Source organism: Carettochelys insculpta, chromosome 4 (assembly GCF_033958435.1).
Source record: "Carettochelys insculpta isolate YL-2023 chromosome 4, ASM3395843v1, whole genome shotgun sequence".
Lineage (NCBI taxonomy): Eukaryota > Metazoa > Chordata > Testudines > Carettochelyidae > Carettochelys > Carettochelys insculpta.
Window position 1 is genome coordinate 130,103,254 of NC_134140.1, and position 16,662 is coordinate 130,119,915.

Sequence of the window (16,662 nt, forward strand, 5' to 3'; positions counted from 1 at the left end):
GCAAGTCTCCCCAGCCCTTATCCATTTTGGTAAATTCTGGCTTTTTTTGAGAGTGAAAAAATTAGATTTTACTGTTTTTAAATGTCATTTCCCCCCTGAATTACATTAGAAAATGCCCATCTCTGAAATCCAGAGACAAGTCCACTCTGACTGTAGTGATAGGGTCTAAAGCTCTGTCTACACTACAGTGTAAGTCCAGGCCTAATGGGACTCAAGTCAGCTGACCCATGGGAAGGAGCCCTGGGCTTGAGCCTCTACATTATATTTTAACCCTAGGTTAAGAATTTAGAAACCGGTGCTTGAGCTACCATCTCTGGGGTCCACACTGCAGCATGCAGACAATCAAATCAACCACATCCCAGTGCATACAGACACCCCCACAGTGTGGCTGCTCTAGCCCTAGGCCCATGGTACTTTTATTGCCCACCCTGGTTATTCTCAGGAAGCAGCTTGCTTTGCAAAAGGCTTGATTGGTTCACTCTCCATTCGCACCCACAAGGCGCTCTGATAGCAGGCTTGCAGACTGGCAACCAGAAGAGAAGGGGTTATGGCAGACCTGCACTGCTGTTTGCAAGGGTGGGGTGTGTGTTCTGTTTTCAATAGGGTCCACTGCACATTGTTGGGGGAGAAAGTACTCGGGAAGCTGTTCTATGGAATGTGGAATATTTCTGGCTGACTTCCAGGCCCCAAGACTGTGGAGCTGTGTCTACACTGCAAGACAATAGAGGTCAGACAGTCAGGCCCAGAACCTCCTTGCAGAATTACAGTATAAATGTAAAGAGGATCAGGCTGGAGCCCAGACTCACGTTATACATAGCCTCGAGTGTTGCTTCTCTAGTGCCAGTACTGTAACACACGAGCATCTACCAACAGCCCTGTGAGGAGGGGAAACTATTACGGTCCCTGCGGTACAAGTAGAGGCACAGAGCAGTAAATGACTTGTGGGAGGTCACACGAGAAGTCTGTATCTTCTAAGCACCAAGCTGGGACTCCAACCATTGCCCACCATCCTTCCTCCTGGGTTTGCCCCTCTCCCTTCATATGTAGTAAATCTCAGGCACTTTCATGTTGCTGTTATATAAGACTCTTTGAACGTTTTTGCTTTGGTGGGGCTTAACAGGTGTTAACTTTTACCTGGAAACCCTAACTGGACTCTAAGGCCAATATTTTGTGCCTAAGGAAGGATTTAGGGGCTAATTGTAAGCCCCCAACTTTGAAAACATTAACTTACCAGAACAGCGTCTAGTGTAGAAGTTCCTGCCTGGATTTATTGAGTATAAAAGCCCGCCACAGGCCTCTTGCCAGCAGGCTCAATAACCATGTGCAACCGGGACAGCTGCTTTCTCTGACAGCTGGATTTTTTTTTTTTTTTTTTCACTGCTCACTGGCGCACATTTACTCCCGTGTTTTCTAAGGATGTGGGCAAAGTCACACCTATAAAAACTAAGAAGTATTATTTAATACCCTGTGACACGTTTGAACACTGCACTCCACCTGCCAGGTACACAAAGCATTTCATCAGTCATTTTGCAAAAGGTATTTTAATTCCTCTCCAACAGAAACCCACATGAAACGCCAGGATCCAAACACCACCAAACTATAAGGAAATGCAGATCTGGATTCTGTTCCCAATGTTGTGACCCAAGCATGGCTTTTGGCAGATGAGCTTCAGTGAGCAAGTCATGGATGATTGTGCAAGACTATAGCAGTATTTTGAAAATTACTTCCTCAACCCATGTGTGATGCAATCCAGAAAGTGAGCTAGGCACAGCCTCTCGTGGCTTAGTTACTACTATTCTTATCTATTTCTACTCTGGCAGAACCCAGAATCTCCAGTCAAAATCAGGGCCCAGTTATTGTAGGTATTGTGCAAACAGCTAGGACAGGACAGTCCCATTCCAGCAGACCTTGCAGGCTAGGAGCTTATTACCATACACACGAAGGCATGAGAGGGCAAGATGCCAAAAGCCATTTGAGATCTTCAGGTGCTTTATGTGCAGCAGGGTCTGTGGGCTCCTCGTGCCAGCTGGAACCGTTGCCAAGTTTTAGCTTCACAGTGGGAGCGTGGTGGGGAAGAAGGGTCTGATTCACTAAGTTGCTGTGGAGTTTGCTATCTTTTTATAGCAAAGAAGATGCTGTTACTGGCATTCATTGGCCAAACCCTAGCTCAGACATAAACGGGGATACATAGTCAGGGCATTGTATCAGCAGGCACATCCACCCAGCAAGAACTGTGGGATGTCCGTTGCAGTGGAATCTGTGACAAAGCCCCAGGCTTGTCCTCGCCAGGTCCTGCACTACGTGGTGGTTTAAAATGCAGCTGCAGAGGCTCACCGTGCCCCCTGCTCTTGCAGAGGCTTGGGTCACAGCCTCACTGAGCCATTCTCATCATTGGCTAGTCCAAAATACAGTCATTAGTGGAGGAGACCCCGCTGAGGGGTGCCCAGTCTCCTCCTGCCCTCTAAGGCCATCCTGGGGTGTGGAGTGGTCTGGGGGAATCAGGACCCACTACACACACATACCAAATTCTGGCCCAGGTACCCTAGGCTGCTGCAGATGGAGGGGCTTCCCTCCCTGGGCCCTCCTGGTGCAGCAAACTGCTTCCCTGGGCCACTTCCACCAGACCCTTCCCTAGTACCTTCCTCAGGCAACTGCAGTCCTCTCTTCTTGGGAGTCCTCTGTCCACAGTCCTGGTCCATCCTCTATCCCCTCCCCTCTGCTTACCTGACAGAAACCATTTTGAAGGGGTCCACAGGCCTTAATTAGCCACGGGTGCTAAATTGGCAGCAGGTGCTAGTTTCACCTGCTGCTGCTAGATCACCCCAGGTCAGCCTCAGTCTCTGGGAGACATAAAGGCACGCACCCAGCTGCCAACATATCTCCCTTCCATCGGGTGCTGTTGCCTTCTGCGGGCCGGGGCCTATCACAAATCACAGTGCACCCAGGGTAGCTGATGGGGGCAAAGGGGGCCGTTGCTCTGGGGTCTGGAGCTCCCGGCCACATCCACTGCTACTGTGGCAACAGCCAGAGCCCTGGGTCCTTTAAATTGTCACTAGAGTGCCACGCCGGGCACTCCAGCTGCTCTGAGGGCTGGGGGGTGCCATGCTCCAGGCAGTACTGACCACTGGGCAGTGTGGAAGTGTGCTATGGCAGGCTGTGGGCAGTGCGGACAGTTGACTGCCCCTGGTCCCTGGCCCCACCCTTCTGCCCAAGGCCCCACCCCTTCTTGGAGCACACAGCTGCCTCTCCCGCCTTGCCCAGCAGCCCGTGGAGCCTGCGAGCACCCCAAAGTGGCACAAACCAGCTGCAGCAGCACACCATTGGCTTTGGCCTAATGATAAGCAATGGAGGAACCCACTTCTCAGGCCCAGGAAGAAGCATTCCACCTGATAATGATGCCAAGCTGGTGCAGGCAGTGAAACCCTGCTCCCGTACAGCACTTTTCATCAATACATCCCAAAGCACTTTCCAAGGGAGCCTCCTGTCATCATCTTACAGCTGAGAAAGAAACTTCCTTCAGCTAATTCAGCAGCAGAGTCAGACTAGAACCCAGGGCTTTAGACCTGTTCACTGCTAGGCTACACTGCCCTGGTCACGTAATGGGCTGTTCCAAACGAAAATATTGGATGAGCAGCATCAACCTTCTGGCTCAAGCAAACATACAGGCCCGGGAGGACTATCTCACAAACTAATATGTATGGATCATGTTTGTGACTCACTTCTTTTCCCGTGAGATAACAGATCTTTTCTTTATTGCCATATCTGGTTTCTTCGTGCCACAGAAGCCAGACAGAACACTGATGAAATAATACTAGGTTTGACCCCAGGCACTCACTATCAGGAAAACAAGAACATAAGTATTAGATGAATCAGGTTACTCATCTCTATCCCTGCCAATGGCCTGTGTATTTTATCCACCCTTGACAGTATTCCTTATTCTTTTACTGTCATGCTTCCAGGGTGATGGTCTCAGTATTTCACAGCTTTTGGGGCAGGAGGAGAATAAAATAGTTTCAGTTTTACAAAACAAACATATGAAAAGTATTTTTCAGGGACATTTATTTGGAGTATGTGAAGGCTGGAGTCTGGGTGAGCCTAACAATAACAATAGAATTAAACTTCATCCATCCAGCCATCTACCATCTTACTATTGTACTAACAAGTTTTTATGCAAAAAAAGTTTTGAGGTGGCCTAGAATAACCTCTTGTAGAACACGGGCCATAGACCTCACACAGTAATTCCTGATTCTTCAAGCCTATAGCTTCTGTTGGAGTTAATAGCAAGCCTCTTAGAAGGCTATCCAGTCTTGATTGAGCCCCTGTCAGACTACCCAAGCACTGATCAATGTAAATATACATGCAGTGGATTCTCTTCTCAGAAAATGTTTACAGCACCATGGATGTAGGTAGAAATATTTGTGGTTTACACCTATGCAAGGCAAAGCCAAATCAGGCTCATCACACCAATTCTATTTCATACTTGCCTTTAAGCTACCACTATGCAAGCAGACAATTTGAACGGAGGAGTCGGTTGTCTCCGATGAGAGTCTCATTTACAACTCCACCCTGATTTGAAGTTCAGAGAGGTGTCAATTATTTGAGGAGGCTGATGTGCAATAAAGTTGCATGATACAAGGCAACTTCGATGAGAACATTTTGACTGAGTTCATGGAACCAACTGTTAGGAAACCCATTGATGAACTACAGCCAGAGTATCCTTAAAAAAACACTGTGTTTGGGCAAAAATAAAGAGCATCAAAACTACAATCAGCTAAGACATTGAGTTAGGGGTGGGAAGCAGTGGCGGGTCAGATATTTCTCCTTTCATCTCAGGTTTAGTGCAGCATAACTGATCAGATGCATTAAAGATTCTCTACGTCTTCCGTTAGCATGGGCATTGAGAGACGCCTGAGATAATGTATTACACTAGGGGGAGAAGGGGCCTGATCCTGTGTGACTAATCCTATGTTCATATGGAGATGGCCAGTTTTAAACGTTATGCTGGATGATAGAGTGTATGTCCGTGTAGACAGGCAGCATAATGAGTAGGGCCTTACCTAATTCACAATCCGTTTCAGTCAATTTCACAGGCATAGGATTTTAAGTCTGAAATTCCAGTGTTGTAATTATAGGGGTTTCCCCTTTGTGACAGTGGCCCATTTAATCCCAGCATCTGGAGTTCTGGTCTGTGAATGGATGCCAATTATTACTCAGTATCTAGGGAAACATCTCTTACCCGCCTGCGATGCCGAGTGAGTGGAGCCTACTGTGGCTCACATTTCATTATTTTGCTTTCATTTTCCCCCACACTGCCCACTCAGATACTAGCAAATAATTACAGAGGCGGATTCTGTTCTAATAGGATACAGCAGCCAACTCCGACTGCAGCTAGAGTGACACACAGCACTGAGCAGTACTCTCTCATTCAATCATAGCAGTCGAGAACAACAAGAAGTCTTGTGGCACCTTATAGACTAACAGATATTTTGGAGCATGAGCTTTCGTGAGCAAAGACCCACTTCATCAGATGCATGAGTGGGGAGGTGGTTGCAGAGGGGTATTCAAAGAGTGGGGTCCCAGTAAGAGGGAGGGCCAGAGCTGACAAGGTCTATTCAGCGAGGTGGAAATGGCCCAGTGTCAGCAGTACTTATCAAAAGAGGAAAAAACAAGTCAGATCAGACAGGGGAATGTGGTAATGGATGGTGCACATCCCCCTGTCTAATCTGACTTGTTTTTTCCTCTTTTGATAAGTACTGTTGATACTGGGCCATTTCCACCTCGCTGAATAGACCTTGTCAGCTCTGGCCCTCCCTCTTACCGGGACCCCACTCTTTAAATACCCCTCTGAAACCACCCCCTCACTGAAGCGGGTCTTTGCCCATGAAAGCTTATGCTCCAAAATATCTGTTAGTCTATAAGGTGCCACAAGACTACTTGTTGTTCTCAAAGCTACAGACTAACATGGCTCCCTCTCTGATAATCATAGCAGTGTTCATGCCGTGGAATGAAAAAAACCAGTCAGCTCTTTCTATTGTGAATATAGAGCTTCAGCTGTCAGTGCTGAAGCTAAATATGCGCTCTGCACTGAACCTCAGCATATAGGACCAAATTCCTTACACACAGACATCCCATTCATTTCAGCAGTTGCATGGGTGTAATGTAGAGTCAGATTTCACCCCTTACATTTCTAACGGCATACCTGGTATACAAGTTCGGGACACTGTCCTGTAATAAAATCTATGAGTCTGTATATGGTTGCTATTTGTTAGCAACAATGTCACGTCTCACACTGATTGAGAATTAAAGCAAAAGGCGACAAGAATGACGTGGGGCCTGAATGCACCAGGCACGTCCTGCTCATTTTGTAACACAAACAGGAAGGAAATGTTTTCGGAGTTACTGGCCCAGGTTTGGCAACCATTCACTAACTAAAAATCCAGAAAAAATATTAACTGATCCTCACTGGGGTAATGAACAAATGACCTCTGGGGAAGTCATGGCAGTGCCCAGCTCATTGCAAGTTTGCATGGATCATGGTTGATGATGAAGAGCTTGACCTACTGGATTTGATTCAGGATCAGAGAATGGGGAAATTTGCTGTTTGTAATGCTTTCCAAAGGGACCTTCATTCTTGAGAGAAAATGCACTTTGAAATCCTTGAAATACACCCTCTTCCTCCTCAGGTCAGCTTCAGTTTTGCCAGTGGAACATTAGAAGGCAGAATAGAAAAACAGACACACTGGGGCTGTGGCTACACTGCCTCTTACTTTTGGAAGGGGCATGCAAATGGGACCAATCAGAAATGCAAAGGAGGTCTGGATTTAAATATCTTGTGCCTCATTTGCATGTGGACATGGGATCTTGATTCCGGAAGAGCTGAGTCTGAAAGCCAAAACAGCCATGTAGACGGGGTTCAGTCAAAAGGAAGACCCGCTTTCGAAAGCACCCTTCTTCCTGAAAAAAATTAGGAAGAAGGGTGTTTTCAAAAGTAGATCCCACGCAAGTATGCAAATGAGTCATGAGGTATTTAAATCCGTATCTCATTTGCACTTCTCATCAGCTGCATTTACATGCCCTTTCTGAAAGGGAGGGGCAGTGAAGCCAGAGCCTGGCAGAACACCACAGTACAACAGAAGGTGTAACAGAGCCAGGATCTTTAGTGTTCTATAAGGTTCAGATTCAGGATCAAGGTCTACATATGTCACATGGCTAAAGCCAAATGGAACCCATGCATTGTTTCCCAGACACAATGGATCTTTTTTATTTTAGAAAGTGGACAAAGCCAGTAGGGGAGAGATTGCTCCAGATTTGATTTAGTCAAATAGGGAGGAACTGGTTGAGAATTTGAAGTGGAAGGCAAGTTAGATGAAAGTGATCCATGATCCCAAGGAATGGCAGGAGGAAGAACAGCAAAATAAAGACAATGGACTTCAAGAAGGGAGATTAGCATACTCAGCGAGTTGGTAGGTAAGATCCCAGGGGAGGCAAGCTTAAGAGGAAAAACAATTCAAGACCTTTTGCAGTTTTTCAAAGAGATGTTAGTATGGGCAAGAGAGCAAATTAAACCACTTTGTAGTAAATAGAAGAAGTACAGCAGGAGACCTCCCCGGCTTAAGAAGGGAATCTTTAACACTCTGAATTTTTTTAAATGTCTTACAAAAAAGTGAAAGCTAGGTCACATTATAAGAGATAAATATAAAAAAGCACGTAGGGACAAAATTAGAAAGGCCAAAGCACAAAACAAGATCAAACTAGCTAGAGACATAAGAGGTAAGAAAAACATTCTACAAATACATTAGAAGGAAGAGGAGGACCAACGACAGGGTAGAACCATTAAGCAATGAAGGGTGAAAAATTACAGAAAATATGGAAATAGCAGAGGTGCTTAATAATCTCCTTGTGTCAGTTTTTACCAAGAAGGTTGGTGTTGATCAGGCATCTAACATACTGAATACCAATGAAAAATGAGGTAGGAACAGAGGCTAAAATAGGAAAAGAACAAGTTAAAAATCACTTAGACAAGATCAATGTCTCCAAGTCACCAGGGACTCATGACAGGAATCCTAAAACACTCCAGGAGTGGACTGAGGCGATATGTGAGCCATTAGTGATTACTTCTGAAAAGTCACAGAATATGGAAAAGATTCCAGGAGACTGGAAAAGGGGTAAATATAGTGACAAAAAAGAAAGAGAAAAAGAAAAGGAAATAAGGACAACCTGGGAAATTAGGGCTTGTTTAGTTTGGAAAAGAGAGGATTGAGGGGGGACATGATAGCAGTTTTCAGGTATCTGAAAGTCTGTCACAATGGGGAGGGAGAAGACTTGATCTTTTTGGCCTCTGAGGACAGAAGAAGCAATGGGTTTAAACTGCAGCAAGGTAGCTTTAGGTTGGACATTAGGAAAAAGGTCCTAACTGTCAGGGTGGTCAAACACTGGAATAAGTTGCCTAGGGAGGTTGTGGAATCTCCATCTCTTGAGATGTTTAAGAACAGGTTAGATAAATGTCTGTCAGGGATGGTCTAGACAGTACTTGGTTCTGTCATGAGGGCAGGGGACTGGACTTGATGATCTCTTGAGGTCCCTTCCAGTCCTACTATTCTATGATTCTATGATTACAATCAGCCTAACTTCTGTACCTGGAAAGGTAATGGAGAAAATAATTAAGCAACCAGTTTGAAAAGACCTAGATGATAATAAGGGGATAAGCAACAGTCACTGTGGATGTGTCAAGAACAAATTGTGTCAAACCAGCCCAATAGCTTTCTTTTACAGAGCAACAAGCTTTGTGAATGGGTGGGGGAAGCAGTAGACACGACCTTCTCATAAACAAAGTAGGAAGATGCAACCTAGATTGAGCTACTATAAAATGGGTGCAACATTGTTTGGAAAACAACCCTAAAAAGTAGTTATCAATGGTCAGCTATGCTGGAAGGGCATGAGTGGAGTCCCACGGGGTTCAGTTCAGAGTCCAGTTCTGTTCAATATTTTCCCTCAGTTATTTAGACAATGGAGTACAGAGTACACGTACAAAGTTTTTGGAGAATACTAATTTGGGAGCGGTTGCAATTTAACTTCGAAGTAAGGGAAAATGTGCGTAGAGTCTCTGCTGGCTACTTTGAAGTGGTCCCTAGCTTCGAAGTTAACTTCTAAGTTAATTCCTAGTGTAGATGCACTTACAGATTTTTAATCTCTAGAATCTTTTATGTATGATCTGGTGCTAATTGGTGATCTTAAAAATTATTTAAATATTTATTAAACAGCATTTATCTAATCTTTAGGGTAATTACTATTCACCCATCCAAAACTTATTACTGTTTTCATTCCTCTTTTTAAATCTCATTTGTTTAAAATATAACTGGGTTCCCTGACTTTTTCCAATTTCAACAAAACAAAACAGCAGAAATGTAGCACTGTTATTATTTTCCAATTTCAGTTATTGTAAAGACAAGTCCTAACCAAAGACTCCTTTTTCCCTGTGACTGAAATACCAGTAGAGCTGTGACTTTTTCATCGTTACCAAGTTTATTATGGAAACTTACCCCCCTGCCCGTTATCAACAAGTGTTTGCTCTCACATTACACTTTCTAAAAGGCTCCTTCCTACAGCTTTGTTTTCTAAATCCAACTGGACACTACTTATTCCAGTTTATCAAGAGTTAAAATGTTCTGGAATATTCTCTCACAAATTGCAATATTCTCAGGAAAGCTTGTAAATCCTGAAGAAAGACCTTACTCCCTCTCCCAAACTTTTCACAAGATTGCAGAGAAGTAGCTCATTCTCAGGGTTCTATGAAAGATTTTTTCATTAGGTTGGATCCACATTTACATACAATGTAAGCACAGCTGTTTACCCTCATAAACAGGTCTCAGGCTATGTCTACACTATGCTAAGAAAATCTACTGCAGAGACACAATTCTATCTATGCAATTCCGTAGCTAAAAATCGATGTGTCTGTGCTTGGCTAACTTGGCTGTCTACACAGGGGAAGGTCTACAGGAGAGTTTCGCCAATTGACCACCCTTACTTCTTGCATATCACAAGGAGTACAGAGATCAACTGCAATCCCTGAGAGGTGAATTTTATGCATCTCTACTAGACGCATGAAATCATGAGTGGCTCGATCTTGTGGGGTAGTGTAGACCTGCCCTCAGAGAAACACTGATGGATGTAAAAAGAGGTGGTGTTTTTTAAAATCAGCAGATTCAGTGAGATAGTTCATGGCCAATTCTGCTGTCAGTTACACAAGTATGAATCTGCTGTAAATCTACTGAAGTCAAACACTTTACGGCTACGTCTACACGTGCACCCAACTTCGAAATAGCTTATTTCGATGTTGCGACATCGAAATAGGCTATTTCGATGAATAACGTCTACACGTCCTCCAGGGCTGGCAACGTCGATGTTCAACTTCGACGTTGCTCAGCCCAACATCGAAATAGGCACAGCGAGGGAACGTCTACACGCCAAAGTAGCACACATCGAAATAAGGGAGCCAGGCACAGCTGCAGACAGGGTCACGGGGCGGACTCAACAGCAAGTCGCTCCCTTAAAGGGCCCCTCCCAGACACACTTTCATTAAACAGTGCAAGATACACAGAGCCAACAACTAGTTGCAGACCCTGTATATGCAGCACGGACCCCCAGCTGCAGCAGCAGCAGCCAGAAGCCCTGGGCTAAGGGCTGCTGCCCACGGTGACCACAGAGCCCCGCAAGGGCTGGAGAGAGAGTATCTCTCAACCCCCCAGCTGATGGCCGCCATGGAGGACCCCGCTATTTCGATGTTGCGGGACGCGGATCGTCTACACGTCCCTACTTCGATGTTGAACGTCGAAGTAGGGCGCTATTCCCATCCCCTCATGGGGTTAGCGACTTCGACGTCTCGCCGCCTAACGTCGATTTCAACTTCGAAATAGCGCCCAACACGTGTAGACGCGACGGGCGCTATTTCGAAGTTACTGCCGCTACTTCGAAGTAGCGTGCACGTGTAGACGCAGCTTACATGTTTTTTCCCCCCAAAGGCATCCTTTTTTCCAGTCTTAGGAAGCAAGCAAAGAGAGAAAAAATCCAAAGAAACAAGGGAGCAAAATTACAAACTCCAGTTTTCAAATGCATACAAAGTAATTGTAACAAATAACACCTAGTTCTTACGCAAATACTTTCCTTTAGATCCTGAAGTGCTTTACAAAGGAAGTCAGTATTATCTTCCCCATTTTGCAGATGGAAAAACTGAGCCACAGGGATGGGAAGTGATGTGCACAAAGTCACCCACAAATTTCTGATATGCCTCTACCTGGTCTGCGGAGAGCATCTTATTGAGATACAGGTGACCTGAATGTAGAGAACTATTAGCTGTGTGACTGAAGGCACTGGTGAAATGTAACATGTATTGGCCTGTATGGAAAGCAAAATGAAAGGCCAGTGGAACTGAATGACACTCCCCACCAGACACAACATTTGTGGAAAACTCAACTGAAATCATCAGTTTCTTGTGCTACTGTTTTAATGGGTATGCTAGATGCTTTTGCACACCATGAACAAACAGAATACTGCAGATCAAGTGACCACACTTGGGATTCTGGAGAATCCATGTCATCTGGAAAGAACTGGTTTCTTCTGCTTTTGAAGTGAGGATGATTATGTTTGACGGAGATACTGATCAACGGTCTTATTTGTTTTGGATTTCTCAAAAAAGATTGAGAGAGAGAGAGAAAGGAAAGACGTAATAGGCCAGACAGTACAGCCTCAGGCTAGAGATACTCATTCAAGACTGCACTTGTGCATGTGTTTTATTCATGTTCTTAAGTTCCATTCACTTCGGTCTCATTATCTCATGGGACTTAAGGATGTGCTTAAAACACTGCCCCGAAGGGGGCTAGATTCCTGAGTCAGGGCTGCAAGCCTAAGGACTGCAGGAGCCAAGAATAATACTGAACACTGGAAAAATCTTCCCAGACCTCAGAATGGCAATAGCAGGCAACTGTCAAAGCCTGATACCCAAGAAACAAGGAAATTCAGGGTCCAGGTTAGGAGTTTGCTTTGCAGTTTACCTCACACCAGCACAGCACTAGGTGTGTTTGTTTTAAAGTGAGCCAAGGAGACAATCTTCATTCAGATTAATGGATGCAAGGAAGACTTTGAATGCTCTTTGCTGGTTTATTGCAGACCTCTGGCATAAGCCAACAGTTTCTAGTAAACTAATAAGTCAACTGATGCCCTCAGATTACAAACATTCCTCCGGTATGGAAGTTTGCAAGCTCCAGGGTGGGGCAAAAGAAAATGAGTTTATGGCTATGGTATTGTTTCAGTCTTGTATAAAATCCATAACAAATGAAGAGTCATTTAAAATAAATAACTGAAAGCATCTTTAATTGAAAGGAAACTGGCTCTGTGGGCTGGATTCATGTGGGTGGCAACAGAGCCGAAACCATGTGTTGTGATAGATAAGACATAGGTCTGTCTTGAAACTACTGCTTTTAGTGCCACTGCATTTCACCCAAGCTTATCTTCCAAGACCATTAGATGGAGATGGGCCAAACAGGCACCCACAGGGTGTTCTACGTACGTGTATTCCTCGATGCCTGGGTGGGGCCCCTGTGGAATCTCAGATCACTGGGGAGTGAATAATGCAAAATCCCCAAACTACCTCTTCAGATCCCTGGCCCCTCTGAGGCTTGTGCCCCTTGGGGGAAAGGGAACAGGACTGGTTCATCTGTTTTCAGGAGGCCTGGAGACAAAAGATTTCCAGGCATCATGCCTGAGTTTGAATGGACTAGGAAGACTTCCTTTTGATTCAAAAAATAGACATGATGTTTTATCCAATGGCGGAGGCAACTGTTTGGAGGGTGGGAAGGGCTTTGACGTGCCAGACTCCACCATGAATGACTTCTTGTATAATGAATGTGGGTTTAGACATTTTTGCAGTTTTATATGTTGTTCCTCTATGTTTTGATTCTTATGTAAATATAATCTCCTTTGGAAGAGTTGTGTGGTCACTGGTAACCCCTGGTAACCCCTGGTCATAGCCTTTGGAGCAAAAGCAAAATGCAGGGGTGAATGGTAGTTTGACTTGCTGGAGAGAATCACTGTGCAATTAAGGGGACTACAAGACTAAATCTCTGGTCTTGAGAGAGAAGAGACTTGGATCCTTGCTTAGAGAAAGAGGTGACAGCTGGAAGCTTGGGTTCTGAGAAGGCAGGAAAAAGATCAAAGAGGCAGTTAACTATCACTGTTTTAGGGTGTTTCTTTGAAGCTGAGGCCAGACTTCTTTCCACAATTAGGGATGGAAAGCTGCGAGATACAGGGAGTACCCATAATTATGGCCAAAGTTGGAAACAGGACTCACATGGGTGCAAGATCAGCTGCAACCATCTTTCATTGGGTTGTCTTCTCAAATGCTGATTCTACAACTGGGTAAACAAAACAAAAAGGTATCATCATTCACGAGAGTCCTGGTGGATTGGGTGCTAGATAAGGGCCTTACTGCACTGGTCAGCTTTCTGGTCTCTTTTGAAGGGTGGGTGAGCAACATTTTAGAATCCTGCTGTTCTCCTGCAGGATGCAGATAATACAGGAGTACAAATGTGGGGAGTGAAACTGAGCAGAAGAAAGGGTGAGAAGAATAGAGGATGACCGGGGGTGTCAGAATCTTCAGGAAAAAAAAATAAAACTAGAAAATATTTGCTTATGTAACCCTTCTGCCAGAAGGAGTTGGCAGCAACCAGGGCCAGGTTCAACATCCAGGGGTTCCTTCTTCATCCTTTGCACATAGAACTGGCTCAAGCACCCCTTCAGTAGCCTGGGAAATTCACACACTCCTGGGCACCTCGGAGGGGCAATGCTTCCCCACTCGCAAGCACAGAGTCCGAGTATAGAAAAGAAACTTTTAATGAAAGAGGCAGAAAAGTCATATGGCATAAGCATGGGAAAATGCGACACCCAGAGTTCATAACCAATCCTGAAGTAACTGTCCCAGCTCAAATGGATTGAGCAGTGTCCTTTGCCTCTCAGGTTGACTGGTTCAATACTGTAAACAGTCAGTCCACACACCCAAACTTTCTCCGTAACCCCCTTCAAATGCCCCACTTGCCACTCCACCCAGTCCATGCAGACCCTGATGCATCACCCTGATGCATTCCCTCATTGAACCTGAGGCAATGCCACCTTTGCGCTGGTCCAGTGTTCTGCTGGCCCCCCGCCAGCTGCCCCACCAGCTCCCGCCGGTCGCTCCTGCCAACCACCCACTGCTTCTCTTACCAGCCGTCCACCGGTTGCTCCTGCTGTCCACCTGCTCCTTCTCCTGTCGGCTGACTGCCACTTGCTGCTCCCAGACGCCCGCAGCTTCTCTGACCGGCTGTCCACCAGTCATGCCTGCCAGCCACCTGCTGCTCCTACTGGCCCTCTGCCAGTGACCCCTGCCATCTGCCAGTCGCTCCTGCCAGCCACCCACTGCTTCTCCTACCGGCTGACCACCAGTCGTGCCTGCCAGCCACCCGCTGCTTCTCTTACCAGCCGGCCACTGGTCGTGTCTGCTGGCCACTGCTCCTCCTACCGCCAGCCACTGGTCATTCCTACCAGCCACCCACTGCTTCTCCTACTGGCCAACCGCTGGTCATGCCCACCAGCCGTCCGCTGCTTCTCTTACTGGCCGTCCACCAGTTGTGCCTGCTGGCCACCTGCTGCTCCTCATACCGGCTGGCTGCCAGTTGCACATACCCGCCATCTGCTGCTCCTCCTGCTGACCATCTGCTGCTGTCTTATGAGTTTTGCTGTTGGCAAAACCCTGTGATTCCAGCTCTCAGTGACTTCAGCTCCGAGTGGCATTCAGCTCTGGGCCTAGCCACAGCATCTCAGTATCCGCCAAGATGGACTCTCACAGAATAACTATAGACCCATCTTTAGGTCTATCTTTGAATGGTGGGGGATGAGAACTAGTCAAACCAGTCTTACAGGCTTCCAGCCAGCTGATTTAACCATTGTGCCTCCCCCGGCTTTCTCACCTCACACTGCTTAGATGGAGGGAGCCCTCTGCAACCCATATCTTACACAGCAGTGATGACTGCCCTGTACCCCCACACCAACGTCAAGCATTGGAGAGACTCCGCAATTCTTACACTGGGTGATAGCATAAGTTGTGACTTTACATGTTGTTTACAATAGACTAAATCTCATTGCTTCATCTGCTCCCATCAGGCTGCGTTTACAAGGCATTACATATACACACCTTTATATTTTCATGCCAATGATCTCTGCAGGACACATTCCCCAACTCCTTCAGCAGTACAGAGCTCCTGCTGGCACATTCCTTACACTTATGATTCCTTTGAGCCACATTTATTCATAGTCCAAACAGCTGATCCACCAAATTAAGGCCTTGTCTGAATCTGGGCTGGTAAACATGAGATCCATCCTGTATCCAAAGTAGCATGCATCTCGAAGTCTGTGGAACTAGAGTTTCTCTCTCATACTAAGATTTCTTGGCATCATGTGGCAAATCATAGTCTAAAAAATTACTAAAATCCCAATTTCTATGACAAGTCTCTTTTAATTTAGGTGCTAGTTCAGGGCCTCTGTCACTTGTTTCTGTGATCTAACCCATCACACCGTGTGTCTAAGTTCAAGGACAAAGAACTTCAGGCTATGATGCTGCAGGACGATGAGTGCTTTACTTAAGTCAGGGTGGTCATGCTTGTGAAAATGACAGCTATTTACCCTACCGAGTTCTGATGTGTTAACTACAGGTTCTTGAAATCTGAGATAGTTCCACATGCAGAATTCCTTTCTAAAAATACCTTTTTCTTAATCCTTTAGGTTCAGAAAATGCTATCTGTTTCAAGGGTGGATGTTACTGTCACTAAAGGATTGGTGAGCGTGGGTAAGATCAAGGTAGATATTGACCAGGAACTGGGGCTGGACATTTTGGGAACCAGAAGAATCTGAGTGGTGGTGGGTTAAATAACCGCTCACCTTAATTTCGGCATTGTTGGTCTGGGCTGGTAAAGCAGCTGGGAGGTCTGTGGGTTTGCTTGTTTGGCTTCTGGCCGGCTAAGGGGCTGATAGAAGTGGTGTGGTGACTGGTTGGATTCGCCTTAGTGAGAGGGAAATCACAGCCTGGTGCTCTGAGTAGCCCAGTTTTTAAGCAGAGTTATCCTGGATTGAGTTCTCCAGATGTACCCAGAAACCACATCCTATTCCATCATTACCTTCAGATCAGGTCACGTTTTCTTGGTTTCATATTTTCTGCTATATCAGGAATTTAAATATTAAATAAATCCTATATTTTTAACAAAATTCCACAGCAGCCAGCATAGAACCTGAGCCATCAGCTTGAGAGCTTTGGAAGGATTGGATTTTCTTCTTACTCCCTTGCTTTTCTTCTTACTATGGTGAAGAAATTGTAGCCTTAAAAATGAAAGACATTGTTAACTGTCTTTATATTTAAACACTGAAGATAATACTTAATGGGTTGCAGGAGTTTAAAACAAACACATTTGGGTTTGCAAAACAAGACTGTCAGATTTGGCTTTAAGTCCATAAGACTGTCATCCACATCTCATTTTTGACATCTGCCAAGTGCTCCTTATATCCGATGTGCGGTAGTGGACATAGGGCAAGATGGGCTGACAAGGGTTTACATGAGAGATGTACCTCAGTGAGGAAACAATT